General features: G+C 41.8%; 1 long non-coding RNA gene across 1 annotated transcript; it reads left to right on the top strand.

Annotated features, from left to right (window-relative positions):
• Window positions 1-439: 439 nt before the first annotated feature.
• LOC130101983 (uncharacterized) lies at window positions 440-9,998 on the top strand. Its single transcript, XR_008809089.1, has 3 exons — window positions 440-525; window positions 9,649-9,769; window positions 9,978-9,998. It is a non-coding gene; the product is annotated as an uncharacterized LOC130101983 (long non-coding RNA).
• Window positions 9,999-14,956: the final 4,958 nt, after the last annotated feature.

Here is a 14,956-nt window from a genome sequence, read left to right as displayed (position 1 = left end):
GGCCCTGCAGTAACTCATAGCCCCGGGGCCCAGTGAGCTCTTAATGCGGCCCTGGATATGCTAATCAATGACTAGAAGATAACTACACATAAGCTGCATAAATTCATCAACTAACCGCATTGTCACCTCTTCTTGAGTCTTGCATCTTTCTGACTTCGGTTTGAACATAAATGTGTGTGTGTGAGGTAAAAGGACACAAGCTCTTGAAGCTCCGCCCCCTGTGCCGGGAGCAGCAGCTCATTTGCATTTAAAGGGACGGACACAAAAACGGTGCGTTTCTGCTCACCCTCAAAAAGTGACAATTTTAACATGCTATATAGAAATATCTGTGGGGTATTTTGAGCTAAAGCTTCACACACACACTCTGGGGACATCAGAGATTTATTTTACATCTTGTGAAAAGGGCATTATACCTCCCCTTTAAATCAAAATTCATTTCAGTTTCTTTGTTTGCCAGAGCACTTTAGATAAGACCATGGACACAGATTTCTTGACAGATGAGCAGATGGAGCAAACAGAACAGAGGTATGCAAAGCTGTTATTTCCTTCTCCTCCTCTTTGTCAGGGTTTTATGCAGCACAAAGGATCAATTAACATTTATTTTCAGTAAAGAAAAATCATTCTTTGGTTAGATTTTTCAGGACTGCTGATGTTTTTGGTTACAATGAATGAAACACTTACACTAGATGTCCCAGACAGTAGTGTCGGCCCAGATCCGGCCCACATCTGGTATTCATTGAATCCATGTACCAGATGTGGCCAGGATCTGCGCCGACACTATGTTGCTGTCTGGGATGAATGGGGACATTTGTTGGAGGATTATACAGCAGAAATGTGAAGCTTATAATAATCAAAAAAAATTCACATTCATTTTTGAGTTAAATTACTTTCAATTAAAACCACTGTAAAGTGTGTGTGTGTGTGTGTGTGTGTGTTTAGCTGTTTTGTTGTCATGGCAACACAATTGCACAATTCTATACAATTGTGCAAACTTTTTCCACACTAAAATTATTTTAACATACATTATATATTGTTTGTCTTATGTATTGTATATTATTGAAACAGTGAGTATTTGAATGGTTTATTTATCTTCACAGATGGGGTATACATTTAATTCCATTGTAACATATTTTTGTTTTAAGAAGTTAAGATTATTGTGAGCAAGATATTGTAACGGTCTCGTTCAGTTTTGGTTTTGTTTTCCTTGTGTTCCCTGCGCTGCTTTTCCTGAGTTCTGTTTGCTAGTTTGTTTCTCGTTGGATTATGTTCACCTGTTGTTCATTTAGTTATCTGTGTGTATTTATAAGCTTAGTTTCCACTGTTCATTGTTCTGTGTGGTCTTTCTATTATGTGGTTGATTTATATATTATTCCTTTTATTCTTCTACGTATTCCCTTTTTTGATTTAATATTAAAAACAGTTTTTTTTATGTCTATCGTTGTGCTCTCATTGCAACCACCCATATGTGACAGATATATAAATCACCATTTTTTTTTTAATGATAAGAGCTTGTCAAGACATAGCTACTTGAATTTGACAAAGACAAAGTCATTGATATTTCTGGTGCAATCAATCAACCAAACACATTAAATATACCTGCAAAATAAACCTGAACACATTTGGCTTGTACCTGCAAAACAACAATAAAGCTGTCCCGGTTCTGTTAGTTTGGACTTTTTGTGTTTCTTCACCCTTTGCCTGAGTTAGTCGTTTGTTGTCTTGGTTACTCATTATGTTCAGCTGTGCACTATTATCTCCCTCATTATCACGTGTACTTCAGTTCTGTTCTGTTTGTGTTTCATTGTTCGGTCTGTTATGAACTATTTTCTTCTAAAGTGTTGGAAACTTAGAAGCGCAGACCAGTGAGACGGTGAGGTATATTTCAAAGCAGAAGTTCTTTATTGCTCGCTGTAGTTCAAACTCGTCTGACTTCTTGAGTCAAACATTGTAATATATACCTTTCAAAGGGGGAGGGATTACATAGAGGTGGAGTCACTCTGAAACAAAGCATGCAAATGAAGTGGGAACACACCCTACTCTGAAAGCCCTATCAGTCCAATTGAATCAGCATAACTTATTCCAATGGCCAGGAACTCTGGTTCCAGAGCCATCCCAGAGCCATTAAAGACAAAAGGTGGAAGTCTCCCCTATAGCTAATCCAATCAACCTAACGATTCAACATCTAGGCTGAGAGGTGAGGATCCCAGTGATCTGATTAATTTAAAATACAATTGAGAAAACAGGACTGGCAGGAAAGGAGACTCTTGCTGGAGACTCAATCATCTAATAATATAAACTTTATTGCAGACACAAGTCCATATAACACAGCATAGAAAAGAGATACAAAAATACATTAAAAATTCTATAGGAGATACAGGCTATTGCACCAATGTCGTCTTAACCTCGAAGTATGTCTATAACAGCTTTTAAGAGGATTGACTAGGGCCTCAATTATACTGTTTACTGAATTGTCCAGACGAACCAGAAAACCAAACATCAGTTGTCTCAAGAGCGCCTCCCAAGTCGGCACTCTATTAGACTATGCCACCTAGGGACACGAAGCAGCAATCTCATCGCATCATTGTATGCTACCTTGAGCCTCTGCATACTCTTTTTCTTATAATTAGACCACAATTGAGCAGTATATAGCGGTGTGATGTAGGTTCTAAACAAAGAGCACTTCACATTATCAGAGCACATTGAAAACCTCCGTATAAGCATGTTAGCTTGACAATAAATTTTACAGCGTTGACGGTATAGATCTTTGTCATCCGTCCAGTCATTGGATATAATATGACCTAAATATTTAGCTTCCTCACACACAGAAAGAGGGCTGTCTGACAGATAAAAAGTCGGAAAAGTTGATTTCTTGTCCTCATCACTTCTAACTACCATTATGTGGCTTTTTTTAGCGTTATACTTTATATCATAATCAAGGCCATACTGAGAGCACACCTTCAGCAACTGCTGCAGCCCAGCACTATATGGACAGAGCAGGACCAAGTCATCTGCATACATAAGATGATTAACCGTAGTATTGCCCACAAGACAGCCAGTTTTTAGCCTATTTAACTGGTTTGATAATTCATCCATAGACATTGAATAAAATAGGAGACATAATACCACCTTGTCTCACTCCATTGCTAACATGAAAAGGAGCAGATACAACATTGTCCCATTTAACCTGAAACATTTGATGGGCATACCAAAACACTAAAATTCTCACTAAAAATTTAGGGGCACCTCTATCTAACAGTTTTACAAACAATCGTTCATGATTGATTCTATCAAATGCCTTTGACGCATCAATAAAACATAAAAACATAGATGAATTCAGACTCGTGTACCTGGACACAATCTCTTTAAGAGCATAGATACACAAATCGGTTCCATGCCTTCTCTTAAACCCAAACTGATTATCAGCAGTAAGGACATACATTTCTAGCTTTGTTAGCAGTATTCTCTCCAGTACTTTAGACAAGATATTGGCCAATGCAATTGGTCGATAGTTGTCAATACTGTTGAGCTTACCAGCCTTGTCTTTAAGCACAGGCAATAACATTACAGACATAAAAGTATTAGGCAGGACACCCAGACAACCATTAAAACACATAGACAACAATGGGCAGAGCCTATGGCTGGCATATTTTAGATGTTCTGCAGTAATGCAATCCATACCACAGGCTTTGTTGTTCTCCAACATATTGATGGCATCATAAATATCTGCTGCCCTAATTATCATATCTGCCGAGAAATCAATATGTTCATGATTGAGTCCAACTGGGTTACTTTTAACACAATTAAACAATTCAAAGTAGTGCTCTCGCCAAAGCTCAGCTATTTTTTCTGGGCTACTACTACCTTCAATATCAGCCGGTAAGGAAATCTTATTGTTATTCATTACTTTGACCTCTTGCCAAAAGTCAGTGAGGCTGTTTTTCTGTAACTTTCTGGCCAGCGAGTCTGCTCTCATTGTATTTTCATTTTTCTTAATAAAACGAAGTGCATACTTAACTCTAGCATTTGTCTGTTTTTTCATATCAAGCAGTACCCCATGTCTAGGCTTACCTGCTTCTGACCAGAGTCTAAAGGCCTCTCTTGCCTCATCATAATACCCAGCCACAAACTCATTCCACCCAGGTCTGATGTTAAGTACCTTACATTTCGTTTTACAAAAGGGTTCACTGGCAGCATTTAAACATTTCACAATACTATCATACATGGCACAGAGTTTTTCAACATGTTGCACATCCTTACAATTAACATCTGAGCACATTAGGGCCTCATGGGGCATAACAATATTATTTAAAAAACGTTCAGTTCGCAATGAGTATTCAGCCACCTCCTCTTTACTCAGCTTTGCCCAGCCCAGTTTACTTGAGGAAGCTACATTATTATTTCTGGACAACAGAGGAACATTCTCAACATCTAACAGAGCAGCAATTGGTATGTGATCAGAGGTGGCAAGTTCATAGCAAATCTCCACATTTACCAGTGAAGCATGAGCATCAGCTGTGGTCACAACATGGTCTAACCACGATGTTGTGTTCCACGCTTCACTAACATAGGTAAAACTTGTATCAGGTAGCAGAGCTATACTTGATAGAATTAATTTAGACTCATTACAGAACTGCTGCAAGTGTTCTGCAAATAAAGATTTGCTATCTGACATGTCAGCATTAAAATCACCCATAACATAAACACAAGATGAACTATTATCCTCAATAAATGACTGAATAAAAGCTAACCTGTTCAAAAATTCATCCTCATGCTCATATGATTCATACGGTGTATAAACATTTAAGACAGTAAATTTCTTTTCATTAAAATTACACTCCAGCCCTATTGCCCAGTCAACATTTAAGCGCACCACATTCACCATTGAGTCATATTTGATGTTCCACAGTACTGCTACACCACCAGCTATCCTACCTCGAACCATCTTTGTACTAAGGTCAGTAGTGGACTCTCCAGCCCCATGAAAGTTCACATGTATAGTGTTCAGCTTATCCAAATCTTGTTTTGCCAGCCAGGTTTCTTGCAGGCACAAAATGTCACACTCATCCAGCATTGTGTCCACAACTAGACGTTTTGATCTATCAGTAGCAGTATGTCCTACTCGCAACCCACGGCAGTTGTATGAGACAACACGCATTTTAAGAAGTTTTATCATTCCCACCGGAGCAGTTGGCCTTCACCCCGTTCTCGCCCACAACTACAGCAGGCACCCTATCAACATTAACATGCAACAGCCCCTCATCTTGAGAGCGGGGGGCATCCTCTGGACCAGACAGAGCTCCGTCTGCTCCTCTAGGGCGACGAGGCTCATAGTAGCGTCGGACAAAAGTCCCAGCGGGCCAAAGCTCCGGATCGTATAGCTCAGCCACGTCATTACATTCAGCAGAAATACAGAAGGAACTAAATCTACTCTGAGGCGCCTCTATTTTTCTGCATGTCACTTGCCGATCCAGCTTCATTTTTAAGTATTCACCGAGAGTAAATGCATCTACACTGAGATCAAACTTTGTAGCAAATACCTTAACCATCTTTGTTTTGACAGCCAGTATATTACTAACTACACCAGTCCCAATTATGCCAGTTTTCTTTCTCACATACCTCGCTGATGTTTTTACAGTGCAAGGTGTGGGGCTTCTATGGGCAGGATTCTCGAGTACTTGTTTTAGCCGAACCTGCTTCAGTCGGCGCCCATCCTTTACCACCATGCTCCACGGAGGCGTCTGCATTCGTCCCAGGGCTGGATCAACAGACTGAACTGGTTGACTACAGCCAGTCTCACCATGCGTTGCTGTCAAACATCCATCAGCCCCAGAAGGAGGGCAGGAGACAGGATCGCCCATTGGCTTCTCGATCACGGCCAAGGGACCTGTCACTCTAGGCGCAAGTCCCGGTTGTGTCTCCACAGCAGAGAGGCAGGTAGCCGAAAGAGTAGAAAGAGTATCGTCCGGGTCACGGTGCCCCTCCACAGCAGACAGCCGGCTGTCGAGTTTCTCAGAAACCTCCCACAAAGTTTCACAGGCAGCTACCTGAGTTCCCATAGTTCTTTTTAGGTAGTCAATGTCAATATTGATTTGCTGCATTTTCCCAAACAGCACCGACACATCAATGTGTTTAAATGAGACGGGGGGTAGTTCATCCAGGAAGTGCGATACAAATCTTGGGATATCTTCACCGCACTCATTAAGCGCTTGCATGCACATTTTGACATTGTTAATATCCTTCTTTTGTCCCCTATGTGAGATCCATCTTTTATAGTGTGGAAGGAGCTCTGCCAAAACTGCCTTTGAAGCCTCAATCCGCTCAGAGCTGAAACTGCTCGTTACTATCGACACAATATCATCATTGCTTAGTGTTCGCATTTTAATCACAATAAAGTTCAGCAACTCATCTTCGACTATGACTCTACCGTGTTCAGTATGGTAAATCTCCGGTTTAATTCGAGAAAACTCTCGTGTACATTCTCCCCTATAGCTAATCCAATCAACCTAACGATTCAACATCTAGGCTGAGAGGTGAGGATCTCAGTGATCTGATTAATTTAAAATACAATTGAGAAAACAGGACTGGCAGGAAAGGAGACTCTTGCTGGAGACTCAATCATCTAAAATCAGTCTACTAAACTTTATCAGTTTATATACTATTGTAGTGGAAACCTAAATTAAACATTTAATAAATTTGTAACCCTTCAGTCTCGTCTGATTATGTATGTGGTTGCTCAGTTTGTGCCTGTTGGATTATCTATTAAAGCCTTTACTTTGACATTCGTCTTCATCGCCGTGTGCCTATCTACAACTAGTGGTGGGCAGATCGAGGCTTCGTGAAACAATGAAACAGTTGAAGCAAATGTGCCATATTGTGTCGAGGCTTCGAAACCATCCGACACCCGTCTCAACGGTGACACCTAGTGGTCACTTGCAGGTGTTGATCTGAAATAACCTTGACAACGAGCCATTAAAACATTTGTTGTTTTTTTATTATTGTATTTTTCTAATATGTGAAGCTTGTAACCTGTAGGCTCCTCAATGTGCATAATGTAATTTGTATGTATCTATCTATCTTAATCTATCTATGTATGTATCTATCTATCTATCTATTAATCTATCTATGTATCTATACACTCACCTAAAGGATTATTAGGAACATCTGTTCAATTTCTCATTAATGCAATTATCTAATCAACCAATCACATGGCAGTTGCTTCAATGCATTTAGGGGTGTGGTCCTGGTCAAGACAATCTCCTGAACTTCAAACTGAATGTCAGAATGGGAAAGAAAGGTGATTTAAGCAATTTTGAGCGTGGCATGGTTGTTGGTGCCATACGGGCCGGTCTGAGTATTTCACAATCTGCTCAGTTACTGGGATTTTCACGCACAACCATTTGTAGGGTTTACAAAGAATGGCGTGAAAAGGGAAAAACATCCAGTATGCGGCAGTCCTGTGGGCGAAAATGCCTTGTTGATGCTAGAGGTCAGAGGAGAATGGGCCGACTGATTCAAGCTGATAGAAGAGCAACTTTGACTGAAATAACCACTCGTTACAACCAAGGTATGCCTATCTACAACTAGTGGTGGGCAGATCGAGGCTTCGTGAAACAATGAAACAGTTGAAGCAAATGTGCCATATTGTGTCGAGGCTTCGAAACCATCCGACACCCGTCTCAACGGTGACACCTAGTGGTCACTTGCAGGTGTTGATCTGAAATAACCTTGACAACGAGCCATTAAAACATTTGTTGTTTTTTTATTATTGTATTTTTCTAATATGTGAAGCTTGTAACCTGTAGGCTCCTCAATGTGCATAATGTAATTTTTGTGTATCTATCTATCTTAATCTATCTATGTATGTATCTATCTATCTATCTATTAATCTATCTATGTATCTATACACTCACCTAAAGGATTATTAGGAACATCTGTTCAATTTCTCATTAATGCAATTATCTAATCAACCAATCACATGGCAGTTGCTTCAATGCATTTAGGGGTGTGGTCCTGGTCAAGACAATCTCCTGAACTCCAAACTGAATGTCAGAATGGGAAAGAAAGGTGATTTAAGCAATTTTGAGCGTGGCATGGTTGTTGGTGCCATACGGGCCGGTCTGAGTATTTCACAATCTGCTCAGTTACTGGGATTTTCACGCACAACCATTTGTAGGGTTTACAAAGAATGGCGTGAAAAGGGAAAAACATCCAGTATGCGGCAGTCCTGTGGGCGAAAATGCCTTGTTGATGCTAGAGGTCAGAGGAGAATGGGCCGACTGATTCAAGCTGATAGAAGAGCAACTTTGACTGAAATAACCACTCGTTACAACCAAGGTATGCAGCAAAGCATTTGTGAAGCCACAACACGCACAACCTTGAGGCGGATGGGCTACAACAGCAGAAGACCCCACCGGGTACCACTCATCTCCACTACAAATAGGAAAAAGAGGCTACAATTTGCAAGAGCTCACCAAAATTGGACAGTTGAAGACTGGAAAAATGTTGCCTGGTCTGATGAGTCTCGATTTCTGTTGAGACATTCAGATGGTAGAGTCAGAATTTGGCGTAAACAGAATGAGAACATGGATCCATCATGCCTTGTTACCACTGTGCAGGCTGGTGGTGGTGGTGTAATGCTGTGGGGGATGTTTTCTTGGCACACTTTAGGCCCCTTAGTGCCAATTGGGCATCGTTTAAATGCACGGCCTACCTGAGCATTGTTTCTGACCATGTCCATCCCTTTATGACCACCATGTACCCATCCTCTGATGGCTACTTCCAGCAGGATAATGCACCATGTCACAAAGCTCGAATAATTTCAAATTGGTTTCTTGAACATGACAATGAGTTCACTGTACTAAAATGGCCCCCACAGTCACCAGATCTCAACCCAATAGAGCATCTTTGGGATGTGGTGGAACAGGAGCTTCGTGCCCTGGATGTGCATCCCGCAAATCTCCATGCAATCCCGGGTATCTCGCATGCAAGGTCTCACGCTCTCTCCCTCTCTCTCCGCGCTACACGGTTTAGCGCTGACGCACATACAGTAGGGCTATGTTCTGTCTCGCATGCGCAGCTCTAGATTCTAGGAGATTTGAACTAATTTACGTGTCGTGTTGCTGTTGTATCAGTCAGATCAGCGTAGCACTCAATAATCGGGACAAGAGAGGTCCCGATCGGGACAAATAAATTAGGCCCAAAAATCGGGACGTCCCGGCTAATTCGGGACAGTTGGCAACCCTATCTGTTCCCGACCCTGTCATTTAAACGCTGATTCGGCGGACCATGCCACCTTTCAAACACTTGTCAAACACTCCGAAGCTTCATTTAGCCATAGTCACGTGACATGGGTGTTTTGAATCACGCTTCGGATCTCGAAAAGCTTCGGAACGTCAGTTTCGCGTCAGCCGTCCCTATATCTACAACCACCAACCGTGACAAAAGCACAGACAGTAACGTGATATTATCTTACACAATTTACACTGACACCCCTAATCTGATGCTTAGAAGGACAATTATGATAAAAATTATACTTCATTATATTAGTAAAACTTTTCACATTGTGATAATTGTGGTGGAACAAAAAACGAATTCTGTGGGACATGATTCAGCTTTGAGCAATACAGATACATCTTCATTTTCTTATAGGTCATCATGTTTATTTCCATCGGAGAGCTCTCATTTCGTTCAGAAAACAGAAGAACCATCTGCAGTTACACTGTACGAGCAGCAAAGAAAAGCAGAAGACCAGAGAGGTTTGCTGGAAGCGGTAATATGCGCGCCAACATTAAATGCTGTTTTATTAAAGATAATAAAGTATAATTTTACCAGGAAGTAAAAATGACAGTTGTGTAGCACTAAGAACATTTTCTCTGTATCATTTGTTATAAACTATCATTTAATGTGCATAAATATTTTCACTGAACTCTTGATCTCATAAAGAGACATTAAGATATTGTTGAATATGTGTTGTGCAGTTGGCCCGTATAGAACAGGACCTAAAGGAAAGCATTCGAAGAGAGGAGAAGAGACGACAGGAGCTGAACCAAGTTAGACAAGAAGAGAACCGATTCCGCTGGAGAAGTCTGTCATTCCTCAGCCTCAACCAGCGAACAGCAAAGTATGAACGTGTGCCTCTCCAAAACACACCAGAAAGCTGTCATGTCAAATATAAACTGCTGCTAGTGACCTAATTAATAGTTTGCTGTGGTTTAAGGGCTTTAAAGGATTAGTTCACTTTTAAAAAAACGTTTGCTGATAATTTACTCACCCCCATGTCATCCACGATGTCCATGTCTTTCTTTCTTCAGTCGAAAAGAAATTAAGGTTTTTGATGAAAACATTTCTCCATATAATGGACGTCAATGGGCCCCAAACGGTTCAAGGTCCAAATGACAGTGTCAGTGCAGCTTCAAAGGGCTTTAAACGATACCAGGCGATGAATAAGGGTCTTATCTAGCGAAACGATCACTCATTTAAAAAATAAATAAAAAAGTTTAAGTTTTATAAGCACAAATGCTCGCCTTGCTCTGTTCTGTGATGCGCGTTCGTGACGTCACGTAATACACAATTACGTTGAAAAGGTCACGCTTGACGTAGCGAGTCAGTGTTTTCAAATGTGTGGAAGGAGGACCATATACACATATTCAAATGTCTTAGTGTCAGTTTATCGTTTAAAATGCCCATTTCGTGTGTGTATCCTGGGTGTTGTAATATTAAAAAGCCTAAAAGAAAATTTTCGTCAGGACAGAAATGTTTGACTTTTCATAAAGCGTGACCTTTTCAACGTAATTGTGTATTACATGACGTCACGAACGCGCATCACAGAACAGAGCAAGGCGAGCATTTGTGCTTATAAAACTTAAACTTTTTTATTTATTTTTGAAATGAGTGATCGTTTCGCTAGATAAGACCCTTATTCATCGCCTGGTATCGTTTAAAGCCCTTTGAAGCTGCACTGACACTGTCATTTGGACCTTGAACCGTTTGGGGCCCATTGACGTCCATTATATGGAGAAATGTTTTCATCAAAAACCTTTATTTCTTTTCGACTGAAGAAAGAAAGACATGGACATCTTGGATGACATGGGGGTGAGTAAATTATCAGCAAAAGTTTTTTTTAAAGTGAACTAATCCTTTAATACCCCAAAGAGTCATAAACCATCAATATCATGCCCTTGAGCAACACACCTAAACTGACATTATGTGAAAGCGTCTATTTATCCATGGCCTTGTTGAAGCACACTTATGTGATACCTGAAAACAACACATTTCTGCTGGTTTATTCTCTGTTTCTCTCTAGGCCCTGGGTGACAAGCTACTATAAGAACATACCGATGCACATCTATTGCCTTCCGATAGAGACTGTTGTCCGAAGACAGAACAAGAAGAGGACGAAAAGATGAGGAAATTATGCTTTTATAGCCATCCTTTCACAAACTGAAAGAAAATCAGAGAATAAAAGGAAATAAACGCTAATTTTAAAGGGCCATTGAATGTCATTATTATTATTATCAGACAAAATGGATGTTGCAACTATTTATAATCTAGTAGTGTGTGTGGTGTGTGTGTGAAAGGGCTTAAATTATGTGGAGAAATGGATGCACCATTTCTCCACTGGCTTTTACCATGGCGATGGAAGTAATCATGAGGGCATCAAGATGGGTAGTAGGAGGAGAGCGCTTGGCTTCTGGGATGCGACTACCACCAATCAGAGCATACATGGATGACATGACAACCATGACTACAACAGTAGCCTGCACTAATCGGTTATTGGGGAAGTTAACGGATAATATTGAATGGGCACGAATGAAATTTAAGCCCTCTAAATCAAGGAGCATCTCGATAGTTAAAGGAAAGGTAGTAGATAAAACATTCTTCATTAATGGTGAGGCAATACCAACAGTTTCTGAGAAGCCAGTGAAGAGTCTTGGGAGATGGTACGATGGGGATCTAAAGGACACAGTTCGGGTGGGAGAAGTTAGACGACAAGCAGTGGAAGGGTTGAAGAGCATAAACAGCTGTGCTCTACCTGGTAAACTAAAACTCTGGTGCTTTCAGTTTGGTCTACTGCCGAGGTTGCTGTGGCCACTGACCGTGTACGAGGTTTCTTTGACAACAGTGGATAAGCTGGAAGCGTTGGTAAGTTCATACATCAGGAAATGGTTGGGAGTTCCACGCTGCCTCAGCAGAGTAGGACTTTATAGTAAAGGAATGTTGCAGCTGCCAGTCTCTGCTTTAACCGAGGAGTTCAAGTGTGCCAAGGTCAGACTGGAACTGACCTTAGTAGAGTCACGCGACAAATGTGTAAGGGAGGCAGCCCCTGTGTTAAAAACTGGTAGAAAGTGGTCAGCAAAGAAATCTGTAGTAGAGGCAAAGGCTGCCCTTCAAATTAGGGATATCGTGGGACAGGTACAGCATGGAAGAGGGGGTTTTGGGCTCAGTTTAGCTCCTCCTAAATGGCACAAGGCAGGCCCAGCTCAAAGGAGGAAGCTGGTAGTCAACGAGGTGCGACAGCAGGAGGAGAGGATGAGGTGTATAAAGGCCATTTCACAGGCCAAGCAGGGAGAGTGGATGAGATGGGAGAGTGTGGAACAACGTAAGATGGGCTGGCAAGACCTTTGGTCAATGGAAGAGAGTAGGATCAGTTTCCTTATTAGGTCAACATATGATGTTCTCCCATCACCGCAGTACCTAAACCTCTGGGTAGGAGAGGATCCCTCTTGTCCTTTGTGTTCATCACCTGCCACATTAAGGCACATTTTGACAGGATGTAAGGTGGCTCTTAGCCAAGGTCGGTTTACTTGGCGCCATGACCAAGTACTGCGATGTTTGGCTTTAGCATTAGAAGGCAAGCGTAACATGACCAATAAGTTGCCACCTGTTCTAGCAAAACATTACACGCAGAAGACAATATTCCTCCGCCCAGGCGAGCAACCACCAAGAAAAGGTGTTAACACCAATTCTCGCCCAGGACAACTGGAAGCTGCTAGGGACTGGAAGATGCTGGCTGATCTTGACCAACGGCTTATTTTTCCACCTGAGATTGCCACCACTAACCAACGACCAGATATTGTTTTGTGGTCTGGATCAGCACGCATTGTTCAACTGATAGAGTTAACAGTGCCATGGGAGGATGCGGTAGATGAGGCATATGAGAGGAAGAAACTGCGGTATGCTCATCTGGCCACTGAAGCAGAACAGCGAGGATGGAGAGTCCAGGTTTATCCAGTGGAAGTGGGTTGTCGAGGTTTTGTGGCACACTCTACAACCCGGTTCCTCAGAGACGTCGGATTCAGTGGCCAAGAGTTGCGTCGCACAGTAAAGAACTTATCTGAAGCAGCAGAAAGGAGCAGCAACTGGCTGTGGTTGAGACGGAAAGATTCTAGCTGGCTGTGTACAGGCCGCCACGCTACGGTTTCGTAGAGTTCTTTAAAACTTGAAGAGTCTGTTGGTTTGTTTGTATACGTTCCTGTGGATATTGCGTGAATGACGGGTGGTTGGGTAGATATTGTGTTTTGCGGTAGGTGGTATGCCATACGGAACCGTTGTCCACTGAAACTGCATATTAACGCACCAGTGGGGCTCGACAGCCTTAGTCAACGGGTTGGCGCGTATGGTTGGGTCGCGGAGAGATTGTGATATTGTGGTTAGGTCTCAGCAGCAGGAGGGATGTTGAGGTCAGTAAGCTGGGCTGAGTTGAGTGGGGGACGGAGGGGGGTGACTCTGGGACGCCAGAGTCACTGTCGAGCCCTCTTGAGGTGTCGTGGGCTAGTCGACGAAACACTGAGGACGGAAGGTGCCCACTTGAAGACCCTAGAGATGTCCCCTACTCGGTTCAATCCAGACGGTTGTCGTGCTGGTCCTGTAGTTGCAGCCGTCGCGTGCGCTAACGCGCCAAGTACACTGCTGCCGTTAACGCCGGACAGAAGGGGAGTCACACTACCTTATGGAAAGAAGCGTAAATGGATGGAGAAGCATAGTTTACTGTAAAGCTACGTCTTAGTTTTGCTTATCTTGGCGAAAGCCGAGTACAAATCAGCATGAAGTTTTAACATCTACTCTCGTGTAATGGAAATCAGATCCCAGCACTGTTTAAAATACACTAAAATAAACATTCATAAATATAGTGTAAGTGTGCTCTCTTTACAGGGGTTCGGGATTGCAGAATGACTAAAGAAACCTTATCAGCATGATGGTGTAAAACTGTACATTTGTTCTCTATTACCACCCACTACTTCTTATACCAACGATGGAAATAAGCGCAGTTAAAATAGCGATAGAACTTATCACCGGCCCACCGGTGGGCCCAAAGTCATTACATATTTAAAATAGTAATATCCTATACTAAACCTAAACTAATATTGACAAACTATATATCATTTGAAAGCTTACAATCTCTAGTTTTCATATCAGCTAGCATACTAATCCAAATAAGTGACAAAATAACGCAAACATTTTCCTATTTACATGTTGTGATTTGTATAGTCACAGAGTGTACAAAAAACAAAGTCACATGAGACAGACATATTTTAACCGTATAAATACTGGGAACTATATTCTCAGAAGGCGAAGCACTGCTACTTGAGCGGAGTGATTAGTGCAACACTCTGAACGAACTCTCTGCTCCTCACCACGGCACGTCTCAGGCGCTGCGGTTATCACTCCGCCCAAGTAGCAGTGCTTCGCCTTCAGAGAATATAGTTCCCAGTATTTATACGGTTAAAATATGTCTGTGTCTCATGTGACTTTGTTTTTTGTACACTCTGTGACTATACAAATCACAACATGTAAATAGGAAAATGTTTGCGTTATTTTGTCACTTATTTGGATTAGTATGCTAGCTGCAACCATTTACATCCAGTCTTTGTGCTAAGCTAGGCTAGCGGTGGGTGCGTCAAACAGACTTATAGCACGCACGGAGATGAAAAAGGTATGTATGGACTTATCTAACTCT

The sequence above is a fragment of the Rhinichthys klamathensis genome, unplaced genomic scaffold (genome assembly GCF_029890125.1).
Source record: "Rhinichthys klamathensis goyatoka isolate OS25496 unplaced genomic scaffold, OSU_Roscu_1.1 h1tg000264l_1, whole genome shotgun sequence".
Taxonomy (NCBI): Eukaryota; Metazoa; Chordata; class Actinopteri; order Cypriniformes; family Leuciscidae; genus Rhinichthys; species Rhinichthys klamathensis.
Note: the sequence above shows the minus strand (reverse complement) of the source record. Positions and strands in the feature narration are given on the sequence as shown.